Below are 18,482 nucleotides of genomic sequence, written 5' to 3'. Positions count from 1 at the left end.
TTCAAATTTATTAAGAAGTCTTTCAACATAATGTTCTTGTGACAACATTATACCATCTTCACTTCTCATAACTTTAATTTTCAATATCATATTCACTTCACTCAGATCTTTCATATCAAAGTTAGTAGACAAAAATAATTTGGTACGTTCCACAATATTTAAACATGTACCAAATATAAGCATGTCATCAACATATAAATAAATTATCACATAATCATTGTCTACCACTTTTGTATAAACACATTTATCCACCTCAACAGAAGAAAAACCGTCTTTTATTAAGACTTGATCAAATTTCTCATGCCACTGTTTAGGAGCTTGTTTAGGGCCATAAAGAGATTTAATTAATTTACAAACTTTATTTTCTTGTACAGAAATTACACATCCTTCAGGTTGAACCATATAAATTTCTTCTTCTAAATCACCATTTAAAAAAGCTGATTTTACATCCATTTGATGGATAAACAACTTATGAATTGATGCTAAAGAAATTAATATTCGAATAGAAGCAATTCTTATTACTGGTGTAAATGTATCAAAATAATCAATATTTTGCTTTTGAGAAAATCCTTTAGCTACTAATCGAGCTTTATATTTATCTAAAGATCCATCCGAATTAAGTTTTCTTTTGAAAAATCATTCACAACCAATCGATTTTGCACCAGGAGGTAAGTCAGTTAAAACCCATGTATTATTTTTCATAATTGAATCAAGTTCAATTTTTGTTGCCTCTTTCAAAAATTTAGCATCATAAGAAGATACAACTTCAAAATAATTTGATGGTTCATTATCAATAAGAAAACTTTGAAAATCATTTCCATAAGAAAAATATTCTTTTCTAGGATTTCTACTCCTTCTCAATTCCTCAATATTAGAGGTAGATTCATTTTCTCTTTCAACAGGTGCGTGAGAGATTTTGTCACATAGTGGAAAAATATGTTCAAAGAATTCAGCATTCTTTGTTTCAATTATAGTATTAATATCAAGTACATCACTTTTCAAGACAAGAAATCTGTATGCAGCACTATGTTCAGTATATGCAATAAGCATACAATCAACAGTTTTAGAACCTATTTTCCTCTTTTTAGGTTTAGGAAGAAGAACTTTAGCAAGACAACCTCACACTTTTAAATATTTCAAATTAGGCTTATAGCCTTTCCACAATTCACAAGGAGTTTTACAGTTCTTTTATGAGGAATTCTATTCTGTAAATGACATAGAATTCATCATTTCTTTCAGTGTCCTATTTTTTCTTTCAGCTACACCATTAGACTCAGGAGAATAAGGTAGAGTTACTTCATGAATAATACCTTATTTATCACAAAACGCATTTAAAGATACATATTCTCCACCTCTATTAGATCTAATTCTCTTGATTTTTCTACTAAGCTGATTTTCAACATCAGATTTATAAGACACAAAAGCATCAAATGCATCATCTTTATTTCTAAGCAAATACAACTTAGTAAATCTAGAGAAATCATCAATAAAGGTCACATAATATCTTTTACCACCTCTTGTCATAGTTTGTTTTAAATCACCCAAATCAGTGTGAATCAAAGATAATAATTCAGTTTCTCTATTAACTGAAAAACATGACTTTTTGATAATTTTAGCTTCAGCACATATTTCATATTTATCAAAATTACTTGAATCTAAACCAGATATTAAACCAAGGGGTTGCACATTCTTTATATATTTAATATTAACATGTCCTAATCTAGCATGCCATAAAGAAATAAACTCAATCATATAAGCAGAAGCTGATGCATTATCATTGATAATATTAAGTGCATAAAGTCCATGATTACAACGTCCATTTTCAATAAGAATATCATATTTAGTTAATATGACCTCATTATTTTCAAATATAATCGTTATTCCAGCTTTTCCTAATAATATCATAGAAATCAAATTAATTCTGAAATTAAGAACATGCAGCACATTTCTCAATGCCAAAGTTTTACCAGATGTGAGTTTAAGAAGAACTTTGCCTTTTTCAAGGACTTGAATAGTTCTCAAGGTCCCAAGATAAACAATTTCTTCTTCTTTCTCAACTTGGGTGTATGATATAAAATCATTTTTATTTATATAAATGTTCCTGGTAGCACCAGAGTCTACCACTCAATTTCTCACGTTGGTCTCAATATTCATTTCTGAAATGACTGCAATTATTATATCATCTGTTACAGTCAAATTTATTTTTGACTTAGCGAAATTGTCATTTCTTTCACATATTCTCTTGCATTGAGATGTATTTTTTATAAAGATTTTATTATTAGCATTAGGCATGTAACCAGGTTTATTTTTATACCTGTATTCCGTAGTATCTGCAGTACCATAATCTTCTAACAAACTAACTGAAAAGGAAGCCGCCAGAGCAACACCAACATCAGCATTATCAACGATCTTAAGATCAAAATTATATGCCATAGTTTCTTAGATTGTTGGGGAACAACGAAAAAATAATAATAATAATATTATTTAACTATTAACAAAATATTATATTGATAATATTAACAGCACAATTACATAACAGTGTATAGTATTATTACTACTTCAGTGATAATACTATAATCAATATGACAACTATAACAGTAATCTAACTACTTTTAATAAGTTAATATATTAATTATACTTGAGTCGTGCTAGGTACTGTCCTAAGAAACTATTTCAGCAGTGTGAAATATTTCTCCAGGATTAAACAGGCACTTCCCTGGTTAATTAGAGGATATTCTGAGTTAAAGAAGTCTTCCCTAATTAACCAGAGGATACAGGAATCAACAAAATCATTGATACAAATATCAGCAAGTTAAAATAATAGCTGAACCATTAAGCAAGATTATATATATAAAAAAAGAAATAGTAAAGAGGAAAATTTTGAATTCTTAAGCAATTCATAAGGTTTGCAGTAAGTTTAGAATATTTATAGGTAAGACTTAGCTTCTCAAGTACACCTCTTGATGGCTTCCACTTCTTGATGGTTTCCAAAGTAAGTTTTTTCAAGTATATCTCTTGATGACTTTTAGAGTAAGCCTTCTCAAGTATATCTCTTGATGACTTCTAGAGTAAACCTTCTCAAGTCCATCTCTTGATGACTTCTAAAATACATTTAAAGACTTGGTTTTTTCAACACACTTCAAATGTAAATTATTTTGAAATAACTAAATATTTTCCTACAGATTCCATAACATTTTTTAATTAAATATATAAATTTATTAATTTTTTTTCTGAAAAAAACCTCCCCCTCTCCTCCCCCGTCCTTTCTCTCTTCCATCTCTTATATCTCTTGTCTCTTATATCTCTTTTCAAACCCTTCCATCGAGCTAAAAAAATTCATCAAGTGCTGACATGGTCATACAAAAACTTTTTCAAATTCTACCAACTACAATTTTCTCTATAATCCCTTTTTGAGTTTCAATTTTGAATTATAGAGAAAAAAATTACGGTTTGGTGGAGTTTTTTTGGTGAAATTAAGGTTGTTCATGTTGAAATCTGATCGAATATGCTGAATTTTTTTTTATATTTTTCAGTTTATTTGTGTGAAATTTGGTGTTTTATGAGAGGTTTTTTGAGTTTATATAGTTGAAAATTTTTGAATTTTTGATGAAAATTGGAGTTGGTATTTGATTAGATTTGATGGATTTTGTTTCTTTTTTGGCGAATTTTGGTGTTTTGTGGGAGATTTTGGAGTTGATATAATTGAAAAAATTGAATTTGAATGAAAATTGGATCGTTGTCATCGGCGGCGGCGGCTGCAGCGGCGGTGGTAAGGTTTCTCGAATGTCGTCCGAGATTCTATAGCACGTCACCCATGGATGGAGAGTTTATGCCGTTATCAGCTAAGCATTTCTCAGTTGTTTCTGCGAACTTTTTCAAGCATTTAGGATTGATCTTTCCTTTCAAATGTGGATCAATAATGTCTTCTAAATTCCCTTTCTTTGACAAGCTAATGCCCAATCGGCAAGGCTAACTTGTTCTTCGAAAAGTTTGGATTAAGCGTTGGCCTCACACATAGTACTTCAAAAAGGACAACACCACGAAGCTACCCTTTACGACAGTTGTAACGTGTCCTTGGTTCATGTGTTGGACCTATTGGACATGGCATTTAACGACAAGCAAAAATGGAGAATTCATGGGGAGATGGGGGAGAGGATAGAGGGACAGGGAAAGGGGCTGGTGCGAGGGTTGGGGAGAGGGGACAAGAGAAGAGCGTGGGGGGTGGGGGACCTTTTTTTTTTTAATTTTTAAAATTATTTTAATGGAAAATTGATCAAGAATGTTCCTCACTCTCAACCCAGGCGCGTGCCTATACGCGATTCGTCCTACTCATCCATTTTTTAATGCCACATAAGTTCAGTCAACGGTTAAATAGTTTAAAATATTACTTTTTAATGAGTTCAAGGGTCCAGATGACAAACATGTAAGTAGAAGTGTCCACATTACAAAACAGATTTAATACAAGAATCCATTGAGCCATTTTGCCGATAGATAATGGTTAAATTAAAGTTAAAACTAAATTTGAATAATATACATATTCGAACAATTGTAAATTATAAAAGTCGTACAAAATCTAACTAGCCGTGTAATGTCAGTCACTTTACAGTTTACAACGTTCCAATATTGAAACAATGTCGCGAACGGCTCTTATCTCTTTAACAATAGCTACTTCCTCTGTTTAAAAAAGAATTATCTACTTTAATTTGACACAAAGTTTAAGAAAATAAATAAAACTTTTAAATCTTATGGTCTTAAATTAAAATTGTATTAAATGTACCAAAATGCCCTTTAATCTTATGTTCCTAAACATACCATGTGGAAAGTTGAAATTAAAGTATTGTCAAAAAAGAAAAGAAATCATTCTTTTATAAATGGACTAAAAAGAAAAGTAGGTTATTCTCTTTTAAAACGAAGGGAGTATTTAAATGACTGTCTTTGTTTATGATGAAATTGCATTCTTTGTTTTGAACAATATATGTCTATGTTTGACTTTGTATTTCTTAACTGTTTTTAATTTTCAAACTAGAAATAGGATGTATAGATAAATAAAAATCAAAATACACAAACAACTCCTTAAAGTTGTCACGTATTTTCTTTTAGACATCTCAATTGAAGTTGCTACCTATTACTCACTGTTTGGATGATGGCTTGCATGGTATGATATTATTATTAAAAAAATCATCTTTGTTTTGATTATTTATTAAAATATATGGTATGATATGGTTCAATTTCATGATTTGATAATCATGAAAACCTTCACTTTATGTAATTACTGATTTGATGGTATCTCATGAATTTTTTTTTTCAATTATACCCTTATTTAATATCATATAATTTTATTTTATCCTTTATCCTATATAATTTAATTCCACCTCCTACCCCTCCACCACCCCACGAGCCAACCCTCTCCTTTCTCACCCCCCACCCCCACACCTACCCCAGCCCCACCAACCCGAAATAAAATTATTTTTAAAATTTCTTTTTAGAAAAGTTTAAACTTTTATCTTATCCCACCCCCTACCTTGACCCCGACCCCACCCCTTACTAAACCCCCTCCCTAATTTTTTTTAAATTTATTTTTTAAAATCTTTTTAAACTTTTTCTTACCCACCCTCACCCACCCCTGCCCCACTCCCACCACTTACCAACCCCTCTCTCGAGCCATTTTCTTATTTTTAAAAAAATTCTAAAAAAAAATTCTTACCCCATCACCACCTCCTACCATCCTCCCTCACACCACCCCACCCCATGCACCCACCCAAAGAAAAAATATTTTTTAATTTATTTTAAAATAAATTCAAAACTTTTTTTCTTATCCTGCCGCTATCCATACCCTCAATCCCCCCACTCCGCTACCCCAACCCCACATATTTTTTTAATAAAAAATTCATAATTTTTTCTTATCCCCCTGCCCTTATTCTAGTCGTTTTCATGTTTTGTGTTAAATATATACAAATATTTTTCTATTTGCATAAATAAGTAAGAAACAATTTGTTTTTTCTAGAATGTTTTTCTATTTCATACCGAGCACATCCATAGCATACACAAAAGATGCACTCAAACTTTGTACTTGTCGTTGATGGTCACGTTTCAAAATACCAAAAGAAAATAAAATTTATTATTATAGAAAATGAATTTGATTACATTTATTTAAATCTACTCTTATATTAATTTTGTAAAAATTTACATGAATTTAACAACTTAATATATTTACATGGCATAATTTGAGACAGATTAGCAGGAAGAGAATTATTTTATTAATAATATTGATAAATTTAATATTTATAAAATTAAAAGCATTTTAGTAAACTTATCAGTTACGATACTCCCTCTGTTCCACAATAAATGAATTGTTGGAGTATTTTTTACTGTTCAAAATAATTGAATTGTTCACAATTCAAGATAGATGTTGGAATTTTTTTTCAAATTTACCCTCCATTAATTAAAATTTTAAGGTTGAGTTTCAAGAACTTGATTTTCTTGGAAATTTCTTAGTACATTAATGTGATTTAACTTTCCATTGAAGGAGTAATTTATATCTTATGATTTTCTCATTCGCCTTCCTATCAATTTTGAAGAAAAAAATTGAAGGCATAATACATAAATATGACCCTAAACTTGACACCAAATTATAACTCTAACCTTAAACTTTGTCAGTGCACAAATATGACCTTTAACTATTCAAAACTGCACAAATATGACCTCCGATCCTACGTGGCAAAACGCGTGTTCAACACGCAAAACTGAGAGCGTCCAGCTTAAAATCAAAGCGTTTCAACAGTAAAAAACTAATAAAATGACTATAATGCCCTTACTAATTCCTTTTTATATGTTTAAATGACTTTTCACTGTTATTTTTTCATTATTTTTGGCTCAAAGATAAAAATGACATCTAATTTCTTTTGTCATTGCGAAAAAAGAGCAATATTGAAGATTTATTAATTGGTGGGTCAGCCTCATATGAAAAAATTGCGCGGGTATCTATATATATATTATAAAGCAGAGGGCGAATTTAAGTTATATAATATATCTATATATAATTTATTTAAATATTAAATTAAAGATGAAACTATACTAATAATAAAAAAAAATTATAGTTTTAATAAAACGTTATTAAGGATAGTAGTAGTAGTAGTATATTAAATTAACGTTATTAAAATGTTATTAAATTAACGTTATCAAAACATATTAAATTAACTCAGGGGCAGACCTACGTGGTTGCCATGGGGTTCACCCGAGCCCCCTTGGTAAAAAATTACGTTGTATATATAAGACAGAAAATCTATATTTATGTACGTATATTAATGTTGAACAACATGAAACAAGACACTTAGATAGCCCTGTGGTGTTATTTGCTCTTCCTGGTAGCTTCCTTCAGCCTACTGCGCTGGTTCGATCCCTGCTAGTGGCTGTTCTTTTATTTTTTTTTAATAAAAAAAAAATCTAGGTGCTGCTGCTATAGAAATAAATAAAATAATAATAAAAACGACGATGTTTTAACACAAAAAGTAAAATGACAGAAATAAATAAAAAATTATTATTATTATTATTATTATTATTATAATAATATTAATAATAATAATAATAATAACAACAACAACAACAACGCTGTTTTAACACAAAAAGCAAAACAACGTCGTTTCAGATGAAAGACAAATGTGACCTTTAACTATTCAAAACTGCACAAATATGACCTGCGATCAAAAGTCCCTCCAAGTCAGTCCATTTAATGATGTGGCATCGTGTGATTGGATTACCTCTCCACGTAGGCGCAAGTGAAACTCACGCATGGAGGTTGCAAAATCGGAGGTCATATTTATTCAAGTTTTGAATGGTTAAAGGGACTATTTGTGCACTATCAAAGTTTAAGGTCAGAGTTATAATTTGGTTTCAAGTTTAGGACCATATGTATGTATAGAGAGTTAAGAGATTTTAGAGTACGAATTTCAATCTTGAAGATTTGATTGAAATAGTTTACGATACTATCATGAGTGAAGATTCGATTGAAACAATTGAAGATACGGTCATGGAAGACTCGGTTGAAATAATTGAAATAATATGTTTAGTAGTAGTAATTCTAGTCTTTAACTGAATTTTGTATTAGAAATAAATGAATGAATTAAATGAGTATTGAGTGAGAGTTAGTATGATCATTATTAAGGTCTTGAAATTTGAAAAAGGTAAAAATAAAAAAAAAACATGATAAATTTTTTTTATTTTTTTTTCTTAACATGTGTGCCAAATCTAAAATTCAACAATTCATTTATTGTGGTACCGAGAGAGTAGTACTATATTGTTAAACCAAACAATAGAATTGTCCAAACATTGTATTGTAACTTATGAAACCATAGCAAACGACCATCCAAAGTTCCAAACAAAGTGTGTACGACTTTTTGCCTAGACATATGATTGATTTATATGAGCATTGAGCATAAAACAGAGAGGCCATATATTACAACATTCTATAATTCCAACCTCAACTCAGAATTTGGCTCTGCACACAACTTTATTGGACCATTTAATCCCCGCGGAAAAATATCTCAAGGATTTACTTTTGCACGAAAACTTGATGGAAAATCGTACCTTGATTTCTGAAGGAGTCAATAGTGATGCTACTGTGAAGATGCGGACGAGTCAACGGTCAAATAGAGTTGCGGTACTGCTCCAGCGCTGATGTAAATCTGGTACCTGACGATTATACAAAAACAAATATATGTATCGTCATCATATATATAAAACATAGTGTCACCTCCAGGTATTCTACTTGATCTCTATGCAAATTGTTTTGATTTGACTTAGCATTAGCATTTTCATTTCATCATCACTTGTCACACTACCAATTAACATATGCTCGAGAGAAGAAGGCATTAATTTTCTTAAATCTTTTTGTCGACTTATTGCTAAGCGTAAACCATTCCACTAAGTGTCTAACTTTAATTCTTTTATTTTTTATTTTTTTTTTGGAAACTGCCGGTTCCAAGTTTACTGAGTAGATGAAATGCAAATATAAGCTTTTTATTTTCATAGTTTCTGATGTTTCAACTTAGATTTTTACTACTACCTGTTATTGTATTATCTTGTTTTTGTTTTTCTGATTGTTGCTACTGCCTTATCTGGATTTCTTCTTGTTAGTATCTGAAATTTCATGAAGTGTTTGTTAGCCTATGAATAACGTCACGAGTTTTCTTCCTTTGTGACCCAACCAAATTTTGTTTTCATTTGTTAATATGTAGAAATAAATTCAGTCTAATAAATTCAGCATATTCGACTGACGATAAACAGAAATGGGGACGGAATTTGAATCCTCAGATCATTCAATCAATTTCCTAACAAAACCTACAGTTTCTGATATCGTCATCAAACTACTTGTATTGGACGAACTACACCATCCTGGATATCCTCACTTCCATCACTAAACTTTGAGGACTATAACAATGAGTTTCTTCCTTTCGACTTCTCCCTTTTTTTCTTTTTACCTTCAATGAAAAGTAGCATAAAACTTATACTCCAAAAAGACAAGAACAACAGACTCACACTCACCTAGTTGGACTTAATGAATCAGTGGTATATGAAGAACATGATGCCATGCTGGGCTCCTGCACTGTCTTCCGTCAGTAGGTACATTCTCGTGGGAAATTGGCTAAAGCTGGCGCGCACTATGTAAGGTGCTGTATTCATAGTAGATATCCATCCCAACCTTAATGCATTAGCAAAGTAACGTCCTATTCCTATGATATAAAGTTATATTCTTCAGAGCTGGCACACTTGTAATGTTGTTGTCAATTAAAACTCTTATCCTAACCAATTAAGTTTGTGTGGTGTGTGTGGAGGGTTGTTTATCTAAAGATATTTTCTTGTGGCATTATCTTTATCTAAAGGTATCAGACGAAATGCATGTGTTGGGTGGGACTTTGTGTTGTAGCTTTCATTTGAATCTTCTTATGCATTGGCATTCCAACAGTAAATATACATTAAAAAAATTTCTTTGCTTAATTTGCGCTATATATACCTCATCAAAATTACTATTGAATAGGAACGCAAAGCAAACATTTCTTGATTTCTTCTCTACCAACTTAATTAGTTTTCATCATTTTAGTGCAACAATGGGTTGTGTAAAACTTGTATTTTTTATACTATATACCTTTCTCTGTCAACTTGTTTTCTCCTCAGCGTTACCTCATTTGTGCCCTGAAGATCAAGTTCATGCTCTTCTACCATTCAAGCAAATGTTTACCGTTAATCCTAATGCTTCTGATTATTGTCGCAGGTCAAGAACTCTTTCACGGAACAAGAGCACAGATTGTTGCTCATGGAATGGAGTTCAGTGTGACGAGATGACGAGACAAGTAATTGAGCTTGACCTCTATTGCAGCGGACTTCAAGGCAAATTTCATACCAACAGTAGCCTGTTTAAGCTCTCCAATCTCAAACGACTTGATTTATCTTATAATGATTTTTCTGGGTCACTCATTTCACCTAAATTCGGCGAGTTATCTAACTTGACGCATCTTAACTTGCCGCGTTCAAGTTTTACAGGTATAATCCCAACAGAAATATCTCACCTTTCTAAATTACAAGTTCTTCATATATAGACTGTTGATCTGTATGGGCTTAGACTCGGGCCTTACAATTTTGAACTGCTACTTAAGAACTTGACCCAATTAAGACAGCTTGACCTTGACTCTGTGAACATCTCTTCCACCATTCCTCTGAATTTCTCTTCTTATTTAACAACTCTATGGCTTACACGTACACAATTACGTGGGATATTGCCAGAAAGAGTTTTCCACCTTTCCAACTTGGAGGACCTTTCTTTACCATACAATACCCTAACTATTCCCTAACTGGTCCAATTCCATCCAACATAAGTGGGCTCCAAAATATACGATACCTCTACTTGACGTCAAACTACTTGAATGGGACTATACCTTCCTGGATATTCTCCCTCCCATTACTAACTTATTTAAATGTGAGGAATAACACTTTCAGTGGCAAAATTCAGGAGTTCAAGTCCAAAACATTGTTTTACATTATTCTAAAACAAAATCAGCTGGAAGGTCCTATCCCAAAGTTACTCCTAGATCAGCAGTACCTACAAACTCTTATTCTTTCCCAAAATAATTTCAGCGGACAGATTGCTTCAACCGTCTGCAATCTGAAAACACTGAGAGTGCTAGATTTGGGAAGCAATCATTTGAACGGAACAATCCCACATTGTTTGGGTGAGATGAGTGGTCTTGAGGTTTTGGGTTTAAACAACAATAGTCTCAGTGGAACAATTAATACAACTTTTAATACTGAAAACAAAATCATCATCATTAACTTGTACGGGAATAGGTTGAAGGGTAAAGTTCCGACGTCGTTGATCAATTGCAGATATTTGAAATTCCTTGATTTAGGCCACAATGAGTTGAATGACACATTTCCAAGTTGGTTGGGAGGCATACCTGATTTGCAGATTTTAAGTTTGAGATCAAATAAGTTGCACGGCCCTATAAGTGATTCAAGGACAGACAACTTGTTTGCTCAAATTCGAGTAATAGATCTCTCATCCAATGGATTTAGTGAAAATTTACCAGCGAGCCTTTTCGAGAATTTTCAAGCTATGAAAATCATTGGTGAGAAAGTGGAACCCGAGAGTATATAGCAAATGATTATTCTGGTAATTACGCAAATACTTTGATAGTTACAACAAAGGGACTGGATCAGGAACTTCCTCGAGTTTTGACCACAGAAATAATTATCAATCTCTCAAGGAATAGATTTGAAGGTTATCTCCCAAGAATTATTGGAGATCTCGTTGGACTCCGTACGCTGAACCTATCTCATAATGACTTGGAAGGTGTTATACCCACATCATTGCAACATTTATCCATACTTGAATCGTTGGATCTCTCATCCAACAAAATAGGCGGTGAAATTCCACAACAACTTGTATCCCTCACATTTCTTGCAGTCTTAAATCTCTCTCACAATCATCTTGTTGGATGCATTCCCAAAGGAAAACAATTTGATACGTTTGACAGTTCATACCAAGGGAATGATGGGTTACGTGGATTGCCACTATCAAAAGATTGTGGTGGCGATGATGGGGTACCGCAAGCGACAACTGCAGCTAGATGAAGAAGAAGAAGAAGGAGAGTTGATCAGTTGGCAAGCGGTTCTCATGGGTTTTGGTTGTGGTCTGGTTATTGGACTATCCATAATATACATAATGTTGTCAACTCAATATCCAGTCTGGTTTTCGAGGATGATTGTAAAATTTGAACACATAATTGATACGAGAATGAAAAGATATTAGTGTGTAACTTGTTCCAAATTAATACTAGAGGATTACAATTGTCGATTATTTTAATGTAGAGAAAAAATGGGTATCAATATATATCTTTTTACTCTTCTTGAATAAAATTCCATATGATTGAAAAATTACATAAAAGTACTAACAACTACAATTTATTATTAAAAATATATTTTTTATTTTTTAAAATAAAAAACTATTTTAAAACTTTGTATGAGTAAGCTCGCTTGCATTGTTAGTCCTAAATTCGAATAAAGAAAGAAGGCCGTCGACAGTCAACTGTTCTCTACCCCATAAAAATAAGTATAAGACTCCACACAACTTATTTTCTGTAGACCCTACCTTTTTTTAGGGACCAATCAAAACAACAAAGGACTTTTTAGGGACCAATTAGAACAACGTATCCTATTACTTGAGAGCTACGTCAGTAAAAAGAAGCACAAAATATAGAAAAAGTGAGTTTTACCAATCGAACAACAAAGGGTTGAATCGCAATGGGTTGTGGTCACTCTACCACTTACAATACCCTCTAGACACTACTTGTGGAAATACAGTCGGTCTTTTATCGTTGTTTCGTTCTTCAAACAAATGGATCGTGACAACAAGGTCACTTTACCACTTACAATACTCTCTAGACACTTCTTGTGGAAATACAGTCGATCTTTTATCGCTCAAACAAATGGATCGTGACAACAATGTTACTCTACCACTTACAATACCCTCTAGAAACGACTTGTGGAAATACAGTCGGTCTTTTATCGTTGTTTCATTTTTCAAACAAATGGATCGTGACAACAAGATCACTCTACTACTTACAATACTCTCTAGATACTACCTGTAGAAATACAGTCGTCTTTTATCGTTGTTTCATTCTTCAAACAAAATGAGATAAGGCATATGTACCCCAATTTATGCCCAAAATTAAAAGGTAAAAAAAAATATTCTGCTACTTAACATTTACGTCAGCAAAAAAAGGCACCAAAATATAAAAAGAAAATGAGTTTAGGGGGTAATAGAACCCCGTAAAGATTAGGTATATCAGTAATTTCGGTATAGTTTGAACGGTACTTGTGCCTTATCTCAATTATTTAGGGAACAAACTTCACTTAAAAAAAGATTGGGAACCATTTCAGCATTTAAATTACTATCATAACCAAATTACCAGCATTCCAATTTTCCCATAACCCAAATGAAATGGTGGAACCCTAATTGAGCCAATTCATCACTGATATCAGTGTACCAAAAAGGGTATTTTTTATTTTTTATTTTTTTTAAGTTTCAAAAGCATAGTAGAGAAACCCCATTTGGCTAAAATTCAGTAATTTGCAGCTTAAAGGTAATTGTTTTTAGTTTTTAAAGCATAGTAGAGAAATTGGTTAATAATTCAAGAATTTACAGCTTAAAGATAGTTTTTTTTTTCGGATTAAAATTGTGCCCCTTTCTGTTTATTAGTCTAATATGCTATAGTTAACTAAGCCTACATACTATAAACAAATGAAAATAAAATTTGTTTTGAGTCGCAAAGGAAGAAAAGTCATGACTTTATTCAACGGCTAACAAACACTTCATGAAACATCAGAAACTAACAACAAGAACAAGAAACCCAGTGTGTGTATGCAGACTTTACCCATATCTTGAAGGTAGAAAGGTTGTTTCCGATAGATTCTTGGCTCGAAGAAAAATGTAAAAGAAGTAGCAACAAGCAGAAAATTAATAACACAAAGATCCCTCCACTTGTTTAGTTGTCTCTCTAGAGTGAGGTCTTTCAGAAAATTAATTTTCCTACATGGATGTTGTACAGGACCTGTATCTAATGGATCAAAAGAGTGGCCAATGGATATGAGATCACTCTAAGCAGCAATGTTATAACTTTTGTGAAAGATGAGGCAAAGTAAAATAACTTTTGTGTAACAATTTTGATAATTACTTTTCCATGTTCAGATTTCCACAATTTTGGATCTTGAAGTGATGAAGCAGAGAGTTGTTTTGGAGATAAATCAGGTATGAGCTTCGATGGAGCGCCTCGATGTTGGGAGTATGGATAAAGTCCCAAATATGTGACTCACCTGACGATCTTATTCAACATAGTACAATATCATTGGTGTTAGCATGCACACAAGACTACTAAAATTCAAAAAAGTTTGATTGGTAAGAATTAAGAGTATGTACCTCTTTAATTTCTCGAGTGTATGCCCCATTCATTAAATATTTAGTTACGAAGGAAGACTTACGCGTGACAGAAGATAACTTGATTGACTGATGGTTGCATGAGTTATGGTTTTCTTCAGAAATATTATGAAAAGAGAAAGTTATTGGAAAAGGGACTTTTTGGAGCGAAAAATTTGCTTTGAAGGTCAAATTTTTTTTATTGCTATCTTTGGTTTTAGTCTACAAGTTGATGACGAGACTAGTATAGTGAGGAAAAAGTTCAGACTGAGTTATTCATGCGGAAATCTATGCTAATAGGCAGGACGCTACTCTTTTCTAGAAGTAGGATGTCGCTTTGTTATTCAAACTTGGGTAGCGATGAAAATCTATTCTGAACACAACACCATAGTAATCAATTAATAATTAGGCTGAAATTATTACCACTATAGATTATATAGCAAGGAATAATAGGAGTTGGGCTACTGTCTGGCAAGATCAACATTAAATAAATGAAAACAATTCCGGCTGAGTCTCAAATTTAGGAAAAAAAAATGATGTCTTTATTCATAGAGTAACAAACACTTTGGATAAAATCACAATCTATGAAAGATGAAGGCTTATATTTGCATCACCGGCGGCATATTAGACTTGAATCCTGCAATTTCCAAAAATGAAGGATTAACGTTGAGAGCTTTAAGGATGAAACGTAATCTTATGAAGGTTAGAGATTAAGTTGATTACCTGCAAGTTACACACTAATATCTTTTATTGTGTCTTTCCATTGTTGTAACAATTCTCTTTTCAAATTTTACAATCATCCTCGAAAACCAGACTGGATAGTGAGTTGACAATATTATGTATATTATGGACAGTCCAATAACCAGACCACAACCAAAGCCCATGAGAACCGCTTGCCAACTGATCAAATCTCCTTCTTCTTCTTCATCATCATCATTTAGCTCAACTGGAGTTGTCACTTGCGGTACCCCATCATCGCCACCACAATCTTTTGATAGTGGCAATCCACGTAACCCATCATTCCCTTGGTACACGCTGTCCTCAAACGTATCAAATTGTTTTCCTTTGGGGATGCATCCAACGAGATGATTGTCAGAGAGATTTAAGACTGCAAGAAATGTGAGAGATGCAAGTTGTTGTGGAATTTCACCGCCTATTTTGTTGGATGAGAGATCCAACGATTCAAGTACAGATAATTGGTGCAATGATGCTGGTATAACACCTTCCAAGCCATTATGAGATAGGTTTAGCATACGGAGTCCAACGAGATCTCCAATAATGCTTGGAAGATAACCTTCAAATCTGTTCCTTGAGAGATCGATAATCATGAATGTAGTCAAAACTCGAGGAAGTTTCTGATCCAGTCCCTTTGTTGTAACTATCAAAGTATTCACGTAATTACCAGAATAATCTGCTATATATGCTCGGGTTCCACTATTCTCACCAATGATTTTCATGGATTGAAAATTCTCAAAAAGGCTCACAGGTAAATTTCCACTAAATCCATTGAATGAGAGATCTATTACTCGAATTTGAGCAAATGAGTTGTTTGTCCTTGAATCACTTATAGGGCCGTGCAACTTATTTGATCTCAAACTTAAAATCTGCAAATAAGGAAGACCTCCTAACCAACTTGGAAATGTGTCATTCAACTCATTGTTACCTAAATCAAGGAATTCCAAATGTCTGCAATTAATCAACGACGGTGGAACTTTCCCCTTTAGTTTATTCTCGTACAAGTTAATGATTCTGAGTTGGTTTTCAGTATTAAAAGTTGTATTAATTGTTCCACTGAGAAGATTGTTGTTTAAATCCAAAATCGCAAGTTCACTCATCTCACCTAAACAATGTGGGATTGTTCCGTTCAAATTATTACTTCCCAAATCTAGCACTCCCAGTGTTTTCAGATTGCAGATGGTTGAAGCAATCTGTCCACGCAGATTATTTTGAGAAAGGATGAAATAATTTAGGCCCTGCTGGTCTAGGAGTGACTTTGGAATAGGACCTTGCAACTGATTTTGTTTTACAGAAATGAAAAGCAATCTATTATTGGGCTTGAACTCCTGAATTTTTCCACTGAAAGTTATTGCTCAAGTGTAACCATTTTAGTGATGGGAGGGAGAATATCAAGGAAGGTATAGTCCCATTCAAGTAGTTTGATGACAAGTAGAGGGATTTTAGGTTTTGAAATCCACTTATGTTGGATGGAATTGGACCAATTAGGAAATTGGCTGGTAAATAAAGGTCTTCCAAGTTGGAAAGGTGGAAAACTCTTTCGGTCAATGCCCCACGTAACTATGTGCGTGGAAGCCATAGTGTAGTTAAATAAGAAGAGAAATTCAGAGGAATGGAGGAAGAGATGTTCACTGAGACAAGTTCAAGCTCTCTTAGTTGGGTCAAGTTCTTAAGGAGCAGTTGAAAATTGTAAGGCCCAAGTGTAAGCCCATACGGATTAACACTCCATATATGAAGAGCTTGTAATTTAGAAAGGTGAGAGATTTCTGCAGGGATTAGACCTGTAAAACCTGAATAAATGAAATCAAGATGCATCAAGTTAGATAACTCACCAAATTTAGGTGAAATGAGCGACCCGGAAAAATCATTATGAGACAAATCTAGCCTTTTGAGACTGGAGAGCTGAAACAGGCTACTGTTCGGATGAAATTTTCCTTGAAGTCCGCTGCAAGTGAGGTCAAGCTCAATTGCTTGTCCCGTCGTCTGGTCACAATGAACTCCATCCCATGAGCAACATTCTGTACTCTTGTTCCAAGAAAGGGTTTTCGGATTGTAACAATCACCAGAAGCATTAGGATTAATGGTAAACATTTGCTTGAATTGTAGAACAGCAAGAGCTTGATGTTTGGGGCACAAATGAGGTAAGGATGAGGAGAAAGCAAGTTGACAGAGAAGGGGATATAGCATAAAAAATAGTACAATTGTTACACAAGCCATTGCTGTACTAAAATGATCAAAACTAATTAATTTGGTAGAGAAGAAATCAAGAAATGTTTGCTTTGGGTCTCTATTCAATAGTAATTTTGATGAGGTATATATATATAGCAGAAATGGCAATTTAGAATTAATCATTTGATGTGTCAACTATCAGCAGTTCACATTATCAAGTCAATTAGATATGCATATTCATTGTAAAGACATTCTCGAGTCAATGCATTTTTCTGTCAGTCAATTTTATAAGACAACGTTATGACAGATAGGTCTTTGTTTTGGTTCCCTCACCAACCCTCCAACTAACAAACACACACAACTATTCTTTTATTCTTAACTTCTCTTTTTACGGAGTAAATTTTGATGGGTAGTCATCCAACTTTGTGTTTGTTAAAAAAAAAAGTCGTTAATTTTTGTTTTGTTACACAAAAATTATTAACTTTATCTTATTTTTCATAAAAATCACTTTAGCAAAATTTGGTTAAAAAACTACATGAAATGTGGGATGAAATAAAATAGATCTCGTATGTTTGAGGATAGGTTCAAAATGATCTATCAAATATACTTTTATGCGGTTTTGATCCACTATTGCTAAAAAGGATCTTTTTTATTTACATATATATTTGACAAAGTCTACTGATCAAATTTAACAAAAAAAAAAAACCAAAAAATCTTAAAATTTATTTATCATAAATGTACAATAATTTTATTTTTATTTTACTATCACACTATTTTTTTGAGTAATTTATAGACATCCTTTTACTTTTGTTACATATTTTTAGTAGATTATTAAATAAATAGATATAATTGTTAAATTACTTTATTATAGTTTCTATGAATATTATTATCAATATATTGATTGTGCGGAGGAAATTGTAATATTTTTAGTAAATAGAGTTACTAAAAGAAATTAAAAAAATAAAATAATATTACTTATGAAATAAAAAAGTTAAAAAGTTAGGGATGATATATTTTTTTGAGGGGCTAGGGAGGGAGCTGAAAGATTTGTTGAAATTAGGTAAAAATAGGGATATGATGAAAATTTCAAATTTATATCAGTATCTTACTCCTT

General features: G+C 32.6%; 2 pseudogenes; one reads left to right on the top strand and one right to left on the bottom strand.

The window, feature by feature from the left end:
- Positions 1-9,945: 9,945 nt before the first annotated feature.
- Positions 9,946-12,403, top strand: LOC107859172 (annotated as a pseudogene).
- Positions 12,404-14,988: 2,585 nt separating this feature from the next.
- On the bottom strand, positions 14,989-17,469 carry LOC107859169 (annotated as a pseudogene).
- Between the last annotated feature and the right edge of the window lie 1,013 nt (positions 17,470-18,482).

The sequence above is a fragment of the Capsicum annuum genome, chromosome 2 (assembly GCF_002878395.1).
Source record: "Capsicum annuum cultivar UCD-10X-F1 chromosome 2, UCD10Xv1.1, whole genome shotgun sequence".
NCBI classification, from domain to species: Eukaryota; Viridiplantae; Streptophyta; class Magnoliopsida; order Solanales; family Solanaceae; genus Capsicum; species Capsicum annuum.
The sequence above is the reverse complement of the archived record's forward strand: the minus strand, read 5'-3'. Positions and strand labels throughout refer to the sequence as shown.